Genomic DNA, 19,596 nt, shown 5'->3' with positions numbered 1-19,596 from the left:
GGGCCGCCACAGAAAATTACCACAGACTGCGTGACACTGGGTGGCTTAAACGACAGAAACTTGTTTTCTCACAGTACTGCAGGCTGGAAGTCCGAGGTCAAGGTGTCTGCAGGATTGTTCCCTCTGAAGCCTCACTCCTTGCCTGACAGGTGGCTGTCTTCTCCCTGCGTCTTTGCATGGTCTTCCCTCTATAGTAAAGTAAAGTAAAAAGTCGCTCAGTCATGTCTGACTCTTTGCGACCCTGTGGACTATAGCCTATCAGTTTCCCCCGTCCCTGGGATTCTCCAGGCAAGAACACTGGAGTGGGTTGCCATTTCCTTCTCCAATGCATGAAAGTGAAAAGTGAAAGTGAAGTCACTCAGTCGTGTCCGACTCTTAGCGACCCCATGGACTGCAGCCTACGAGGCTCCTCCATCCATGGGATTTTCCAGGCAAGAGTACTGGAGACCTGTGTCCAAACTTCCTCTTCCTATAAGGACCCACTTATATCAGACTACCACCACCTCATTTTAACTTAATCTCCTTTTTAAAAGCCCTTTTCAATGCAGTCACATTCTGAGGTGCTAGGGGTTGGGACTTCAACATGCACGTTGGGCGGGGGGCCCACAATTCAGGCCATTAACACCCACTTTATAGACAAAGAAACTGAGGCCCACAGAGATACAGTTTCTCTGTGAGTTAGTGTTCTAGTCAGGACCAACTCAGTGTTGGCTGCCCCCCAAAAATTATGAAAAACCTCCTATTAAACTCATTTAAAAGACCCCAGGGACTTCCCTGGTGGTCCAATGGTTAAGACTTCACCTTCCAATGCATGGGGTGAAGGTTCGATTCCTGATGGGGGAGCTAGGTTCCCACAGGCCTCACAGCCAAAAAACCAAAACATAAGACAGAAGTAATAGTGTAACAAATTCAATAAAGACTTAAAAAAAAAAGAATAAATAAGAGACCCAAGACCCTGAAGGGTAAACGGGCCAGTGATCCCCTGAGTGCCTACTGTTTGATAAGATGGAGTCATAGTCAGTGAGAGCCCTTCTCTGAGAGGAGATTAAACTCTGGGATATGCCTCCTTTTTCTCTGCTTTTCTGCCTCTTCTAATTTGGGAGGAACTGCCAGAAACAGTGATTGATCCTTACCCAAGCTTGCTCTAACTGGAACGAACTGCTTTAGCGAGGACCCGTGAGGCTGGGCGCCTTCCAGCTGTCAGGCCGCTCAGTACTGGGACTTGAAAGTTTAATAGCTTGGCTGTCGGGGAATGGTGCGGCCCCCCAGGGATTTCTATTTTTCTTCTTCAGTGATTTTTTTAATGCTTAGAAAAATGTGCTGAGCAGTCTGCCCTGAAGGCAGAACCTCTTTATCTGAATGGAGCTGAGGAGCTCCGGTGGGAGCCTATGGGGGAGGAGAGAGGGGTGCTCCTTGGAAAACGCTCTCCTACATCAGAGGCTTCCACAGACTGCGGGGTGGAGCCACAGTCTCCCTTGCAGGGGTGATGGCTGCCACCACACCTAGGTCCACGGGGCCCCTTGAAGTGCTGAGGGTTCTTCCTGGGAGGCGAGAGGCCACGCCCAGTGGGAGGAGCCCCCTGTGCTGACCCTGAAGGACCTGGGTCTGAGAGCGAGGCAGGCACCAGTTACAGCCAGGCTGACCACTAAGAGTACGCAGATATGGGGATAAAGTCAGGTGTATCGCTTCCTGAAGCAGGAGAGAAACACTCTGAGGGAACCTGGGACATCTCAGGAAGAGGGATTGCAAGGAGCTTGTTGTGAGGTGTAGGCTTGTACTGGGCAATTTGGAGGAAGTTAAGAGTAAGGACTTGTTCTGTATTTGATGCTGTCAGGAACCAGGGGCTCTTGGATGATGGGGTAGCTTACAGTTTGGACCCAGAGGACAGGGTGCAGCAGGCCTAGAGCTGTTGTGAGTAAACAGCAGTCCCTCACAGCACTGGCTGGAAGGAGCGCATTGAGTTTATGTGGTTGAGAGCATTGACCTTGCCTTTAGGTTCAGATGCGATCATGTGGAGGCCTTGTCTCTGTCCCCTCCCACCAGGATTACAGAGCAACACTCTGGTGGTCGCTGATTCACTGTGAACGTTTGTATTCAGATGACCGTACCACGCCCCAGCTCTTAACTGCAGCTGCCTGCTGTCAGGGCCAGGGTTTTACATCCTCCGCCCAAACTGGGCCTCCTGAGCAGCCTGACCTCAGTGGGGGAAGGGGGGACTTGGAGACAGAGCTGGCAAGTCGAGATCTCTGCCTCACATGTGGCTACGCAAGGCTCTCCAGGCTGGGCCAAGGCGTGGTTTGTTTGGGAAACAGGACTCTGATCTCAGAAATGCTGGGGCCCCACACCCCTGCCTGTCTCACCTTCTCCCCCCAGGAATCAGTCGTGCACCTCCCTGTAAATGAGTGGAACAGAGTGACAGAGACCAGGCCCAACTTTGTCCTTCCCTAATGTGAGGCCCTTATCTCAAGATGAGGGGGGATGACCCTATTTCACAGAATTGTGAGAATTCTGTGAGATAACACAGGGAACTAGAAGCTTCCAGAAGGCAGGGACTTCCTGCCTCTCTACTCCCTGATCTTTCTCTGGCACCCTAGACAGTGCCTAGCACATAGTAGATACACAATGAATATTGATTAAATCTACAGAGAAATATGACCCGCAAAGTAACTACTTAATAAGAGGTTTTCTATTATACTTGTTTGCTGGCTGCCATAATGAAGCACCACAGAGAGGGTGGCTAAAACAACAGAAATGGACTCTCTCCCACTTCTGGGGCTGGAGTTGGAAATCTAGATGTCAGGGGAGTTGGTTCCTCCTAAGGTCTCTAAGGGAGGATCTGTTCCAGGTCTTCCTCTACCTTCTGGTGGTGGCCTGCCGCCCTTGACCTTCTTTGGCTTGTAGATGTATTATTTCAGTCTCTAACTTCCTTTTCACTGTGTTTCTGTGTCCAATATTCCCTCTTATAAGGACACCATGTCACACTGGCCTAGGGTCCACCCTAATGACCTCATCTTGATTGCATCCGTAAAAACCTCATATTTCCAAATAGGGTTGCATTTACAGGTACTTCAGCATATCTTTTGACTGGTACACAGTTCAACCCATAACATCAGCTATTGTTTTTATCACATTACAGTCTTAATTTCCAACATTTTATCCTGTTTCCTCAAATGTCATTTAAAGGTTCCAGAAATGCCAATATTTCTGCACCTAATTCACTTCACCCTCACTTCCTTTTGCACTTGAAATCAGATCCCAAATCTGTGTGGTGTATGAAACCACACACATGGTACAGAGAACTCAGGAGAGTACTATTTATATATTAGAAACACAGTAAATGTCACTAAGTTGCTGTATGATCTTGGACAAGTTATTCCACATCTCTGAACCTCAGTTTCCTCAACTGTTAAATGAGATTGGGTCAAACTGACATCTTGCATACACACAGGTAATAGGTCAGATTCTACTTCATTCCATGGACACCAAGTACAGGTGACTCCCATGTCTGTCTTCACTTCAGGGCTAACGGGCTGTGTGCCCTGCAGCAAACCCATTTCACTCCAAGTGAAATCACACTTACAACATGAGAGGGTGAAATTCTCTGCTCTCCCAAGCCTTGGCCCTAGACCTTCTGTCACTGTTCCTCATTATCCCCAAGCCATGGAGGACGCCTAAGAGAAGAAACTGCCCTCCCATCAGCCTGGTTCCCTAATCTTTCATAGCTCTGCTGGTTGGCCGGCTGGGATAGGACTGTTCAGCATATGTTGGCCACCTGCTTCATTTTCAAGGGTCAAGTGGTGCCTGTGCTCCAGTACTGATGAATCAGTTTTACTGACCCCCCCCCCAACACACACACATACACACACACACACACACACACACACCTGCCAGAATATATTGAAGGTCTTGCTAACTGGCAGTGAGGGGAGAAATTGGCTTACTGAGAGAGCACAGAGTCCACACCTGATCCATGATCACAAAAATGCAGATTATGTAGCCAATAGACACCTGGAATTTCCAGCTTGAACACCCCCCAGCATCATGCCTGACCTAAAGGTGGTCCTGGATACAAGTGAATATTTTTCCTGTTCTCAGACAGATGAGAATCACACTCCCAGGGGCCACTGCTGTCATTCATCCCCAAGAGCAGAGGTTTAGTCCAACAGGTCCTGACTCTAACCCCTGGGACAATGCCAGGCACAGAGAGAGCAGAGGAGAGAGGGAGGAGGACAGAAGGAGACAGTGCCTCACAGTGATTCACGGTACAAGCTACAGAGTCCAAAAAGACCTGCATTCAAATCTGACTTTGCAATTGACTGGACTTGTGATGGAAAACAAATTTATTGGCCTCTCTGAATTTCAACATATCGGCATCTGTAACACGTGGATAATAATATATACCCTACAGGATTGTCATGGGAATTAAATAATTTACTGAAAGCATTTAGCTTAGTGTCTAGCCAGGCATGTGCTCAATTAACTGTAGTGGTAATTTATGTCACTGTGTGTAGTGTTTAAAATGATAATAACTGCTTGGATTGTAAGGCCTTCCCAGTACCATCTGCTCAGCCAACTCTTCAGTACTGCAGGATGAAGGAATTAGCAGTTGTGCAGGGGCAATCAGAGAGGGATATCTTTTATGGGTGTCAGTTCTAGAAGGTCTTTAGGTCTTCATAGAACCATTCAACTTAGCTTCTTCAGCATTACTGGTCGGGGCACAGGCTTAGATTACTGTGACATTGAATGGTTTGCCTTGGAAATGAACAAAGATCATTCTGTCACTTTTGAGATTGCACCCAAGAACTGCATTTTAGACTCTTTTGTTGACTATGAGGGCTACTCCATTTCTTCTAAGGGATTCTTGCCCAAGTAGTAGATATAATGGCCATCTGAGTGAAATTCACCCATTCCAGTCCATTTTAGTTCACTGATTCCTAAAATGTCGATGTTCACTCTTGCTATCTCCTGTTTGATCACTTCCAATTTACCTTGATTCATGGAGCTTACATTCCAGGTTTCTAAGCAATATTGCTCATTATAGCATCGGACTTTACTTACATCAGTAGTTATATTCACAACTGAGCGTTGTTTTTGCTTTGGCTCCATCTCTTCATTCTTTCTGGAGTTATTTCTCCACTCCTTGTCAATAGCATATTGGGAACCTATCCAGGATGTTCATCCTTCAGTGTCATATCTTTTTACCTTATCATACTGTTCATGGGGCTCTCAAGGCAAGAATACTAAAGTGGTTTGCCATTCCCTTCTCCAGTGGACCACGTTTTGTCAGAACTCTCCACCATGATCCATCTGTCTTGGATGGCCCTACTTGGCATGGCTCATAGTTTCTTTGAGTTAGACAAGACTGTGGTCCATGTGATCAGTTTGATTAGTTTTCCGTGATTGTGGTTTTTGTTCTGTCTGCCCTCTGACAGATAAGGATAAGAGGCTTATGGAAGCTTCCTGATGGGAGAGACTGACTGAGGGGTAGAGTGGAGGGGGTGTTGTTCTGATGGGCAGGGCCTTGTTCAGTAAATCTTTAATCCAATTTTCTGTTGATGGGCAGGGCTGTGTTTCCTCCCTGTTGTCTGACCTGAGACCAAACAATGGTGTTTGGAGATAATGAAGATAATAGCACCCGCTACCACTCTCAGTACCCCTGACCCTGCAGCAGGCCACCGCTGACCCACGCCTCCTTTCTGAGACTCCTGGACACTCACAGGCAAGTCTGGATCAGTCTCTTGTGGGGTCACTGCTCCTTCTCCTGGGTCCTAGTGCACACAAGACTTTATTAGTGCCCTCCAAGAGTCTGTTTCCCCAGTCTTGTGTAAGTTCTGGCAGCTCTATGGTGGGGTTAATGGCAACCTCCTCCAAGAGGGCTTATGCCACACCCAGATCTGCTGCACCCAGAACCCCTGCCCCCTGCGGCAGGCCACTGCTGACCCATACCTCCACAGGAGACACTCAAGCACTCAAAGCCAGGTCTGGCTCAATCTCTGTGGGGTCTCCTGGTGTGTACAAGGCTTTGTTTGAGCCCTCCGGGTGTCTCTGGCAGGTATGGGACTTGATTCCAAACATGATTTTGCCCCTCCTACTGTTCTGCTGGGGCTTCTCCTTTGCCATTGGACATGGGGTATCTTTTTTGATGGGATCCAACATTCTCCTGTCAATGGTTGTTCAGCAGCGAATTGTAATTTTGGAGTTCTCACAGGAGAAGGCGAGCTCACATTCTTCTACTCTAGAACTAACACCCAAGAAAGATGTCCTTTTCATTATAAGGGACTGGACTGCAAAAGTAGAAGGTCAAGAGATACCTGGAGTTACAGGCAAATTTGTCCTTGTAGTACAAAATGAAGCAGGCCAAAGGTTAACAGTTTTGCCAAAAGAATGCACTGGTCATAGAAAACACCTTCTTCCAACAACACAAGAAAAGACTCTACACGTGGACATCACCATATGGTCAATACCAAAATCAGATTGATTATATTCTTTGCAGCCAAAGAAGGAGAAGTTCTATACAGAAAAAAACAAGACCAGGAGCTGACTATGGCTCAAATCATGAACTCCTTATTGCAAAATTCAGACTTAAATTGAATAGAGTAGGGAAAACCACTAGGCCATTGAGGTATGACCTAAATCAAATCCCTTACAATTACACAGTGGAAGTGACAAATAGATTCAAGGGATTATGTCTGATAGACAGAGTGCATGAAGAACTATGGATGGAGATTCATGACATTGTACAGGAGGCAGTGATCAAGACCATCCCCAAGAAAAAGAAATGCAAAAAGGCAAAATGGTTGTCTGAGGAGGCCTTACAAATAGCTGAGAAAAGAAGAGAGGCTAAAGGCAAAGGGGAAAAGGAAAGATACACCCATTTGAATGCAGAGTTCCAAAATGCAGAGATAAGAAAGCCTTCCTCAGTGATCAATGCAAGGAAATAGAGGGAAACGCTAGAATGGGAAAGACTAGAGATCTCTTCAAGAAAATTGTAGATACCAAGGGAACATTTCATGCAAATATGGGCACAATAAAAGATATAAACGGTATGCACCTAACATAAGCAGAATATATTAAGAAGAGGTGGCAAGAATACACAGACAAACTGTACAAAAAAGAGGACCAAAATAACCACGCTGGTGTGATCACTCACCTAGAGCCAGACATCCTGGAATGTGAAGTCAAGTGGGCCTTAGGAAGCATCACTACAAACAAAGCTAATGGAATGATGGAATTCCAGTTGAGCTACTTCAAATCCTAAAAGATGATGCTGTGAAAGTGCTGCATTCAATATGCCAGCAAATTTGGAAAACTCAGCAGTGGCTACAGGACTGGAAAAGGTCAGTTTTCATTCCAGTCCCAAAGAAAGGCAATGGCAAAGAATTTACAAACTACCACACAATTGCACTCATCTCACACGCTAGAAAGTAATGCTCAAAATTCTCCACGCCAGGCTTCAACAGTACATGAACTGTGAACTTCCATATGTTCAAGCTGGATTTAGAAAGGACAGAGGTAGCAGAGATCAAATTGCCAACATCCGCTGGATCATGGAAAAAGGAAGAGAGTTCTGGAAAAACATCTACTTCTGCTTTATTGACTACACCAAAACCTTTGACTGTGTGGATCACAACAAACTGTGGGAAATTCTTAAAGAGATGGGAATACCAGACCACCTGACCTGCCTCTTGAGAAATCTGTATGCAGGTCAGGAAGCAACAGTTAGAAATGGACATGGAACAACAGACTGGTTCCAAACTGGGAAAGAGTACATCAAGGCTGTATATTGTCACCCTGCTTATATAATTTATATACAGAGTACATCATGCGAAATGCTGGGCTGGATGAAGCACAAGCTGTAATCAAGATTGCTGGGAGAAATATCAATAACCTCAGATATGCAGATGACACCACCCTATAGCAGAAAGGGAAGAGGAACTGAAGAGCCTCTTGATGAAAGTGAAAGAGGAGAGTGAAAAAGTTGGCTTAAAATTCAACATTCAGAAAACTAAGATCATGGCATCCCAACCCATCACTCCATGGCAAACAGATGGGGAAACAATGGAAACAATTACAGACTTTATTTTGGGGGGGCTCCAAAATCACTGCAGATGGTGACTGCAGCCATGACATTAAAAGATGCTTGCTTCTTGGAAGAAAAGCTATGACCAACCTAGACAGTACATTAAAAAGCAGTGACATTACTTTGCTGACAAAGGTCAGTCTAGTCAAAGCTATGGTTTTTCCAGTAGTCATGTATGGATGTGAGAGTTGGACTATAAAGAAAGCTGAGCACCAAAAAATTGATGCTTTTGAACTGTGGTGTTGGAGAAGACTCTTGAGAGTCCCTTAGACTGCAAGGAGATCCAATCAGTCCATCCTAAAGGAAATCAGTCCTGAATATTCATTGGAAGGACTGATGCTGAAGCTGAAACTGCAATCCTTTGGCGACACTGGGAAAGATTGAAGGCAAAAGGAGAAGGGGGCGACAGAGGATGAGATGGTTGATGGCATCACCGACTGGATGGATATGAATTTGAGCGAGCTCTGGGAGCTGGTAATGGACAGGGAAGCCTGGCGTGCTGCAGTTCATGGGGTCGCAAACAGTCGGACACAACTGAGCGACTGAACTGAATTGAATCAGATATGTACCCTTGGTGTCTGAAAATCATTTCACTATGTGATAGAAATCCAACAGCAGACTCCAGGCCAAATTAGAGCGGCCAGGGATTCCCTTGTAGGCGGGGCTGGGGCGGAGGGTGGGCGGAGTCTCAGGCTGCTGTCTTTGACCAGATTATCTTGGCAAGTGGCGCCACCTTCTGGCTCCTCTAGGAACTGGCTTGAACTCCTAGTCACCCAAGCTGCAAAATCTGAATTGTGCCAAGCTCTGGATGCCTATAATCATCCCTTCATTGCTAGAGCCACCCTGATCCAGAGAGGCCAGCCACACACTTCATACCGCCCCTCAGTCAGTCCGTTCATGTCAGGATTTTCATGACAGCTCCCAATTTCCTGAGGATTATAAATCAACCATAAAATTGCACTTTGCCCCAAGACTTTGCATATTATTATCTAGCAAGTCTGTTCTTATTCTCTCCTGCTTCCATTTGTGGTGGGAGAAACCACCTCCTCCTTTTCTCTTTCAGTTGCATTTTCTGTGGCTTTGGGTTTTAGATGAGAGCTTGAGTTTGCAGTAGGTGTCCTGAGTCCCATCTGCTCTCAGCTCACCAAAGACTTTGCCTGGGGCCCCAGTCTCTCCACCTTGATCTTCTCATCTACAAAAGGACAGACAGAATTACACCTGCCATCATGGCTCCAACTCTTTTGAAACTGACGGAGAATAATATGAGTGGGGAAAACGCCGTGTCAGTGTCAGAGATTAGGCTGCAGCTCCTCAGCCTGCGGGTGTAATTAGTGTCGCATGTAAGTACAGAATCTTAGCAATAACGGCGCGTGCTGGCCCCACCCCCTTCCTCAGCAGCAGGCTCCACAGTGTAACCTTTGTCGTGGTGGCTGCTGTGGAGCTGGCACAGAACTCACTTTTATTCTGTTCATTCATCAGGCACCGATGGGTCTACTCTGCACCAGGCACTATGGAGTTCGGATATTAAAGGGTCAAAATTCTTGGCCTCTAGGACCTGGAGAGCCAAGAGGGATGAGGAGTGAATAAATGAATCCGCACATTGTTGAGAGCCTGCCGTGTGCCAAAGCATAGTGCAGGGTGTGTGATGGGTGTCAACTGTGTGTTAAACAGGAGGGCCTCTTGAGGTCTGCTTACAAAAGCAGCTTTGGTTTGAAAGGGACCTCTTCCAAGGTCCTTTTCAATGTATTCAGTGGGAGGTAAATGCTTGTTGAAAACATGAATGGTCTCAGGATTTTTCTGATCACTTATAGGTAATTAAAAATTCCATGCTTATTTTAAGTCCCAAAACACTGTCTCAATCCAGTAAACAACATGACTGGTCAATATATTATTCAACCCATGGACCCACGTTTTCCCTCCTCCCAGGTGGGCAACCCCCGGCCCCGCCCTGCCCTCCCCACTGCTGTTTCTAATGCAGTCAGTGTGTAAGCAGGAGGGAAGGAGAGGAAAGGAAGGCAGAAAGATTCTTTCTTGAGAGACACTGTTATAAGGTGGCTTCACAATGTCCGGGTATGGCTGGAGTTCAAACCAGGTTTCTTCTCCTGAGGACGTTTCTCTTAGCTCTTCTGAGACGCCCCTCCCCCTCTGCAGGACTAGCTGCAGGGAGAGGCCTCTCCTCTGCTGGTGCCCCCCACGGCAACCCCACCCCCAAAGGTGCCCTCTGGTAGACCCCTCTCAGTGGAGCCCAGGCTGCCACACCTATCGCAGGGTCTGCCTTTGCTGCTGGGGCAGGTGAACCTCCGGGCACTGAAAGAGGAGCGAGCAGCTTCCCGTCTGGGCTCAGACAGTTTAACATTCTGTTACACATGCACGTGGTTTAGTCCTCTTGGTACTCTGGGGAGAAAGTTTCCTTATTCCCATTCTACAAACAGGGGCCTTTAGAACATCACACATCCACAGGTGACAAAGACAGGGTTTGAAGTCCTGTCTCTCTGATCAAGGCCATGTTTCTTCCATGAGTCCTTGCTATGGTCACTAAAGAGTGGAGGGACCAGCCATCACACCTCTCTGTGCCTTGGTTCTTCATCTTGCGTGAGCTCCAAGAGCCCTTTGCATTCTAAAACTGCATCATGAAATGTCTGAGTTGAGGTTTCCTGCAAGCCATTGGCAAAGCAATCTGCAGGGGCTCGGCCTCCAGTGTGGGAGGCAGCAGAGCTCAGCGCTCCACTTCCTGCCCTAAGGCCCTGCGTGTCCTGCACCTTAATCAGCGCAGGGAGAGACAAACCGCTTTTAACTGGTGCTGGCCTTCTTCTCCTCCGTGAGGATGTGCCCTGTACTGAGCACGACATGAATTTGCTTCCTCTTCCACAGGCTCAGTTCCCACCGCCCCTCCTGCTGAGAGGGTTCTACCTTGCTGAGCAGGATGCGGTGTTTCAAGAGAGGAACTTTCCAGATAGCACAGCTCTTCTAAATCAGCTATCTCATCTGGAGGAAAACCCCGGCTGTCCTGGATGTGTTGGTTGTCAGTTGCCCCAAATAGAGCCCTCCTAAGGGATTTCCAAAGATAATCTGGTGCTCTCCTAACACTTGCTTTGGCGCCATCTGTAGGAATCAGTGCGCAGCAGTTCTCTGCTGTCTCCATAGATCCTCACAGCCTCTCTGTGGAGTCAGATCCGGTGTAATTAACCTCCTGTTACCGTCTGAGCCACCAAGGGGCTTCCCTGGTGGCTCAGATGATAAAGTGTCTTCCTCCAATGCGGGATACCTGGGTTCAGTTCCTAGGTAAGGAAGATCCCCTGGAGAAGGAAATGGCAATCCACTCCAGCACTCCTGCCTGGAAAATCCCATGGATGGAGGAGCCTGATAGGCTACAGTCCATGGGGTCACAAAGAGTCAGACACGACTGAACTATTAGCTACTATGCCCCGGATGGGGAAACTGAGGCTCAGAGGTGAGAAATACGTGCCTGGTAAAGGCCAGAGCCAGGACTGGAACCTTGATTTCCTATTCCAAATCTAATACTTTGAGTTCTGTCCTCTCTTTTTTTTGCTGGTGCCCTTCTCTAATTGTCTCTCTATCAAATCCCATTCCTGGACATGGAGTCCAAACCCACCTTCCTGCTCCTCAACCAGCCCCGGGGTTAGAAGGTGAGGTGGGATCTCAGGCAAAGGAAGGGTGAGGATTCTTCAATAGTTCTTTCAATAGACTATTAGCCACATCCACCCTGCCAATCTACTGACCTGCCCATCCTACACCATTGTAATAAATTGAGGTTTTATGTCCATGTAACAGAGAAGGGTTTGTCTCCTTCATTAAATTAGCCTGGGTGTTCAGACCCAGGTTCAGGGGTAAAGCATATTAATTCCTGATTGCCCTTAAGTTCTAGTGGAGGGTAACAAAGCTAATGTTTATTGAGCACTTACCATATGGCTTCCCTTGTGGCTCAGACGGTAAAGCATCTGCCTACAATGTGGGAGACCCGAGTTCAATGCCTGGGTCAGGAAGTTCCCCTGGAGAAGGAAATGGCAACCCACTCCAGTATTCTTGCCTGGAAAATCCCATGGACAGAGGAGCCCGGTAGGCTACAGTCCATGGGGTGGCAAAGAGTCGGACACGACAGAGCGACTTCACTTCGCTTCACTTACCACATGCCAGAATTTGTTCTGAGGTTCTTGCATCTCTTAAGCCATTTGACCTGACAACAACTCTGTGTAGCCCACACTTTTATAATCCCCCTTTTAAAGATAAGGCAACTCCCGGCTTTATCTCCGCCCGCACTGCCAGTGGCCTGCCAGGCATCCCATGATGTGCGCTGCAGCGATGGGGAAGGCGAGAGGAGATGAGGCCTGCTTCCAGAGGAGCAGTCTGTTCTGGGTTACTGTCATCATCCTTTCTTTTGGCTATTACATGTGGATGGTCTTCTGGCCTGAGAGTGCTCCTTATCAGAGCCTGGGACCCCTGGGCCCTTCACTCAGTACTCGCTGAACCATCATCACACCCTCATGCATGGTTGGTGTTGGCTTGCCTGGATGATTCTAGTGGGAGTGTCCTTGTATGCCATTGTACTGCACAAGTCTAAAGTCATCACGAATACGTGGACCCAACTGCTCTGGTTCCTACGGATGTTCCTTTTCGGGATGGCATCTCTCTATTACTTGATTGCTTTTAGACCAAAACGCCAAAAACAAACTTAAAGAAGATATCCAAAAAAACTGAATCACTTTATTGTACACTTGAAACTAATATAATATTTTTAACCCACTATACTTAGTTTAAAAAAATTAAAAATAAATTAATTAATAAGAGAGAGAAAATATAGCATATAAAGTTGCTAGGGGGAGAAAAGAAGATATTCAAAAGCTTTCTCTATACTTTGATATTCAGCCTCATCTTTTTTGAGGGGTGCTGTGTTTACTTGACTCAGAGAAGGCAATGGCACCCTACTCCAGTACTCTTGCCTGGAAAATCCCATGGACGGAAGAGCCTGGTAGGCTGCAGTCCATGGGGTCGCGAAGAGTCAGACACGACTGAGCCACTTCACTTTCACTTTTCACTTTCATGCATAGGAGGAGGAAATAGCAACCCACTCCAGTGTTTTTGCCTGGAGAATCCCAGGGACGGTGGGGCCTGATGGGCTGCCGTCTATGGGGTCGCACAGAGTCGGGCACGACTGAAGTGACTTAGCAGTAGCAGCAGCAGCAGTGTTTACTTGATCTTCCTACTTTTTAGAAAGTTAAGGCCCTCTAGTTATTCATGATTCCCTCATCAGCCCTAAAGTTAAGTAGATAGTAGAGAAAGATTTTAGCTTTCTAATTACGCAGACTAACGTATTTGGCAAAGCGCTCCCAGCTGCCTTCCTGTGGTCCTTGGCTGCACTGACATTCTCCCTGTCACCTGCTTTCAGCCACATACTAAGTTTGAGATACCCTTGCTCACACCTTCTGATTCAAACACCTTACCCTTAACCACCACCATCTTATCAGCTCGCCTTCCTCCAATTTTTTTTTACCCACTTGATCCAAAATAGGGTGAGGCCTCCACAGCACATCAATTCCACCCAGTTATTGGACACCTGTGAGGCAGGATCTTCTCTTAGGCTTCCGCTTCACATTACAAAGAATGTATACCTGTGGCGGATTCATTTTGATATTTGGCAAAACTAATACAATTATGTAAAGTTTAAAAATAAAATAAAATTTAAAAAAAAAAAAAAAGAAAGATAAGGAAGACAAACAAGTGCCTGGAATGGGGTGGGCTGAGCAGTGACACAGAGGACATGCTAGGAATCAGAAGAAAGGATTGGAGAATGCCTTTTCTGCCCTCCCAGCCAGGAGTGGTGTCTCCTTCCACTCGGGCCTCCGACACAGTGCTCTGTGATATGCAGGTCTGACGGCCACTTTCAGGTCAGGACGGCAGCTTAGACAGCTTCGTTTTCAACCCTAACACCTGTCCCATCGCCTCACACAGAGTTTACTCCGACTTCACTCTGCACTAGTTCAGCAGCATTCCAATTTTTATTTGAAAACTGCAGGACCTGTACAGTGTACACCTGTCTCAGAGAAAAGCACAGGACTGCCCTTGACTCCCATCTTTCTGTGGGTCTCCTACAGGGTGGGAAACCTGTGTCTTTCCACCCTTTCCTATTCTTAATTACTTTTCTTCAGACTCTGTAGATGTGTCCCTCCCGTTCTGACTCACTCAGCCATTCCTGTTCTAGAGAGTCTAGCTCATGGTCCTCCAGCTAATGACTACCTCTCTCATTCACCTGGCTGTCTCTTATGACTATTAACTGGCTGGGACAGAAGGGTTATTGACTGTCGCCTCTAGGAGATCGTAGGGTTCCTTTCCTGAAGGTCACCCTGGTTGCAGGTTCACTAGGAACTAGACCTTGTTGTTTTTTTCCCATGATACAGTACGTCATGTTATTTGTTTTAAACTAATATTTGTGAGAAACAGATCCCTCTCCCCACTCCCCCCAGAAAAGAGGCTCCAGGGAAAACCACAGCCATGAAACATGGTAGACTATGAATTGCTTTTGGTGGAGAGTGACTTCTGCACAAAAATCCAGGTCTTACCCCTTCTTTTGTGATTGAGGGGTTATTAATGGTTTCAAGGATAATATGGCAGATTACTGAAAAAAATGTGAACTGTATCTCCAATTTAAAAAATAATAAAGATAAGGCAACTCACAGACTTAGAAAACAAACTTATGGTTACCAAAGGGGATAGGGAGGGGAGGGATAAATTAGTAATTTGTGATTAACATATACATACTACTATATACAAAACAGATAACAAACTAGAACCTATGATATAGCACGAGGAATTCTACTCAGTATTTTGTAATAACCTATAAGGGAAAAGAATCTGAAAGACAATATATGTGTAAGAGAATATATATATAAAAGACGATAACTAAAGAATATAAACATATATATAACTGAAAGACTGTGCTGTCCAGCTGAAACAACACTTCATAAATCAACTATACTTCAATGAAAAAATAAAACTTAAAAAATAAAATAAAGATGAGTAAACTGAAGCACAGAGCAGTTAAGTAACTTTTGCAAAAAGTCACACAGCTAATAGGTGATAGAGAAAAGTCTTTGAATTTGGGTGGTTTGATTCTATAGCCTATGTGCCCAACAGCCCACGAGACAGCTTGAGGTATCCTGACCCCAGAGAGTTTCTGGGATGAGAAGAACGCTTGTCTTAGATGGATGCCCTAGAGGCAGAGCCCAAGGCTAGGACTCTTTAGCAGGTGGCATATTATAGAGGTGTTCCTGGAAAACCTGTGAAGGAGAAACAAGCAAGCAAATCATCTCAGCTTCAGGTGAACTCAGGAGGGGAATTTCCACTCAAAGTTGTCCTAATCCCAAGTGAGGGAGGTGGGCTTCCACACCCCATGCTTGTCAGTCATTCCCAAAGGACTAGCCCAGGGAACTGAACAGTGGGCTGTGCTGGCCTGAGGGCCCTGCTTTAAAAAGAGTCCCAAGTGCAGACTATGGGAAGCGAAAGCACAGGAAACCCACAGGCGCAGAAAATGGTGGAAAAAACAATCCAAGAGGATGTGGCCGAGCGCCGACAATGTCTGCTCCAGCAGCCACACTGAAATAGGGAAGAACTTGCAATTCAGTTTAAGCCTCAACAAGTCCCCAGTGTATTTCAGAGCAACACAAATTCATCTGATGTTGGCAAGCTCTCAGGAACAACTCTTGTCAAAGGGAAGTAGAGGATAACTAATAATATTTCTGCAGAGCCTCCTCCAGGTAAACACAAAGTGCCCCTCGGAGAGCCCATGCGACTGTGACCATACCCACATGGCTGACCCAAGCCTCTGCAGCCACCTACCGCAGCCTCACCCATACAGACTGCACTGCTCTGCCCCACTTTCCTATGCCAAGTCTGCCTCATCTTCATCCTTGCTGCCCAGAGGCCTCTTCTGGAGCTCTAGAGGTCCCCACTGCCCTCTACCTGGTCATCTCCCCCCACCCATGATCTGCCTCCTCTGCCCAGTTGTCCCAGCCACTCTTGCTCTACACTTTAGGAGCATGGGCATGCCAGCCACTGCACTGACTTTCTTTCCCTTGTTGTTGAGTGGTGTTGTCTCATTCTTCTTAATTTATAAAATATGTCAAATATATAAAACAGATACCCAGCATCCGAAATCGTCCACCTTAATGTTATTTGCTACAGACTTTTTTTAAAAACGCACAATCAAAGATTTCAGATACAGCTGAAATCCCTTTGTGCTTTGTCCTGATTCCATTCTCCTCTCCAGAGGCCACCACTCCTCTACATTTGGCATTTATCATTCCCACCAAGCTTTTATCAATTTTACAATGTGTGTGTATATATATATCATTTGTAGGATTATTTGCATGATTTTAGACTTTATATTCAATTGTATTACATTGTGCATTAGGGTTCTCCAGAGAAACAGAATCAACAGGATGTTTCAGGGAAACATTTTAAGGAATTGGCTCATACTATAATGAGGCTAGAAGTCCAAAATTGAGATGTCAACAGGTTAGACACCTGCTGCTGCTGCTGCTAAGTCGCTTCAGTCGTGTCCGACTTTATGTGACCCCAGAGACGGCAGCCCACCAGGCTCCCCGTCCCTGGGATTCTCCAGGCAAGAACACTGGAGTGGGTTGCCATTTCCTTCTCCAATGCATGAAAGTGAAAAGTGAAAGTGAAGTCGCCCAGTCCTGTCTGACTCTTTGCGACCCCATGGACTGCATTCCACCAGGCTCCTCTGTCCATGGGATTTTCCAGGCAAGAGTACTGGAGTGGGTTGCCGTTGCCTTCTCCAGGTTAGACACCTAGGAAAGAGCTTTTGTTCCAGTTCAAGTCCAGAGGCCATCTGCTGGTAGAATCCTTTCTTCCTCTCGGGACCTCAGTCTTTGTTCTATTCAGGTCTTCAACTAATTGAATGAGGTCCTCTCACTTTACTCAAAGTCACCAATTAAAATGTTAATCTCATCTAGAGTAATGTTGGACCAAATATCTGGGCACCATGTTAGTCACTCAGTCATGTCCAACTTTTTGCGACCCCATGGACTGTAGCCTGCCAGGCTTCTCTGTCCATGGAATTTTCCAGACAAAAGAATACTGGGCTGAGAAGCCATTCCCATCTTCAGGGGATCTTCCCAACCCAGAGATTGAACCTGGGTCTCCTGCATTGCAAGCATATTCTTTACCGTCTGAGCCATCTTGGCACCGTTTGTTGCTATTGTTGGGTTGCTATGTCCAACTCTTTGTGACCCCATGGACTGCAGCACACAAGGCTTCCCTGTCTTCCACTATCTCCCAGAGTTTACAAAACTCATGTGTATTGATTCGGTGATGCCATCCAACCATCTCATTCTCTGTCGCTCCCTTCTCCTCCTGCCCTCAGTCTTTCCTACCATCAGGGTCTTTTCCAATGAGTCCCATCAGGTGGCCCAAGTATTGGAGCTTCAACTTCCGCATCAGTCCTTCCAAAGAGTATTCAGGGTTGATTTCCTTTAAGACTGACTGGTTTGATCTCCTCACTATCCAAGGGACTCTCTCAAGAGTCTTCTCCAGCACCACGGTTTGAAAGCATCAATTCTTTAGTGCTCAGCCTTTTTTATGGTCCAAATTTCACGTCCATACATGACTAATGGAAAAACCACAGCTTTGACTATATGCTCCTTTATCAGCAAAGCAATGTCTCTGTTTTTTAATACGCAGTCTAGGTTTTTCATAGCTTTTCTTCCAAAGAGCAAGCATTTTTTTTTAAATTAACTTATTTATTTTAATTGGAGGCTAATTACTTTACAATATTATAGTGGTTTTTGCCATACATTGACATGAATCAGCCATTTCGTGGCTGCAGTCACCATCCGCAGTGATTTTCGAGCCTAAGAAAATAAAATCTGCCACTGTTTCCATTTTCCCCCCATCTATTTGCCATGAATTGATGAACCTGGATGCCAAGATCTTAGTTTTTTGAAGGTTGAGTTTTAAGCCAGCTTTTCCACTCTCCTCTTTCACCTTTATCAAGAGGTTCTTTAGTTCCTCTTAGCTTTCTGCCATTAGTGTGGTATCATCTGCATATATGAGGTTGTTGATATTTCTCCCATCAATCTTGATTCCAGCTTGTGCTTCATCCAGCCCAGCATTTCACAGCTCAACTTTGCATACAAATTAAATAAGCAAGGTGATAATATACAGCCTTCATGTACTCCTTTCCCAATTTTGAACCAGTCCATTTTTCCATGTCCACTTAGAACTGTTGCTTCTTGACCTGCATACAGGTTTATCAGGAAGCAGGTAAGGTGGTCTGATATTCCCATCTGTTTATGAATTTTCCACAGTTTGTGATCCACAAAATCAAAGGCTTTAGTATAGTCAATGAAGCAGAAGTAGATGTTTTTCTGGAATTCCCTTGCTTTTTCTATGATCCAATGCATGTTGGCAATTTGTTCTCTTTTCTAAACCCAGCTTGTACATTTGAAATTTCTCAGTTCCCATACTACTGAAGCCTAGCTTGAAGGATTTTGAGCATTACCTTGATAGCATGTGAAATGAACGCAATTGTACAGTAGTTTGAACATTCTTTGCCATTGCCCTTCTTTGGAATTGGAATGAAAACTGACATTTTCCAGTCCTGTGACCACTGCTGAGTTTTCCAAATTTGCTGACATATTGAGTGCAGCATTTTAACAACATCTTTTAGGATTTGAAATAGCTCAGCTGGAATTCCATCACTTCCACTAGCTTTGTTCATAGTAAAGCTTCCTAAGGCCCACATAACTTCACACTCCAGGATGTCTAGTTCTAGGTAAGTGACTGCTGCTGCTGCTGCTGCTAAGTCACTTCAGTCGTGTCCGACTCTGTGCGACCCCAGAGACGACAGCCCACCAGGCTCCCCCGTCCCTGGGATTCTCCAGGCAAGGACGCTGGAGCAGGTTGTCATTTCCTTCTCCAGTGCATGAAAGTGAAAAGTGAAAGGGAAGTCGCTCAGTCGTGTCTGACTTTTCACGACCCCATGGACTCAAGCCTACCAGGCTCCTCCATCCATGGGATTTTCCAGGCAAGATTACTGGAGTGGGGTGCCATTGCCTTCTCCATGGTTATCCAGGTCATTAAGACCTTTGAACAAGTCTTCTGTGTATTCTCGCCACCGCTTCTTAATCTCTTCTGCTTCTCTTAGGTCCTTGCTGTTTCTGTCCTTTATTGTGCCCATCTTTGCATGAAATGGCCTAGCCCAACTGACACAAGAAATTAACCGTTATATACTGTTTCCTTAAGCAACTTGCTTTCTTAACTCTCCATTTTGATTCTGAGATTTGTCCTTGTTGATGCATGTAGCATTTCATTGTATTTACTCATAGGTTATGAATTTTTCTGTCGATGGACAGAGGTCGCTTCACTGTCGAACCGAAGAGGCTGCTTCGGTTGACTGTCACAAACGAGAGGGACATAAACTTCATGTGCACTGGACAGATTCTTTCTAGGTCTGACGTGGGCAAACTACAGGCAGGCCA

The 19,596-nt window shown here is 46.0% G+C and overlaps 1 protein-coding gene and 1 pseudogene across 1 annotated transcript in view; both read left to right on the top strand.

Annotated features, from left to right (window-relative positions):
- The window catches only part of BFSP2 (beaded filament structural protein 2), a 76,980-nt gene that overhangs the window by 14,915 nt on the left and 42,469 nt on the right, over window positions 1–19,596 (top strand). The gene's annotated exons all lie outside the window — the stretch shown is intronic.
- On the top strand, window positions 12,401–12,774 carry LOC129644181 (transmembrane protein 254-like; annotated as a pseudogene).

The sequence above is a fragment of the Bubalus kerabau genome, chromosome 2, assembly GCF_029407905.1.
Source record: "Bubalus kerabau isolate K-KA32 ecotype Philippines breed swamp buffalo chromosome 2, PCC_UOA_SB_1v2, whole genome shotgun sequence".
NCBI lineage: Eukaryota > Metazoa > Chordata > Mammalia > Artiodactyla > Bovidae > Bubalus > Bubalus kerabau.
Note: the sequence above shows the minus strand (reverse complement) of the source record. Positions and strands in the feature narration are given on the sequence as shown.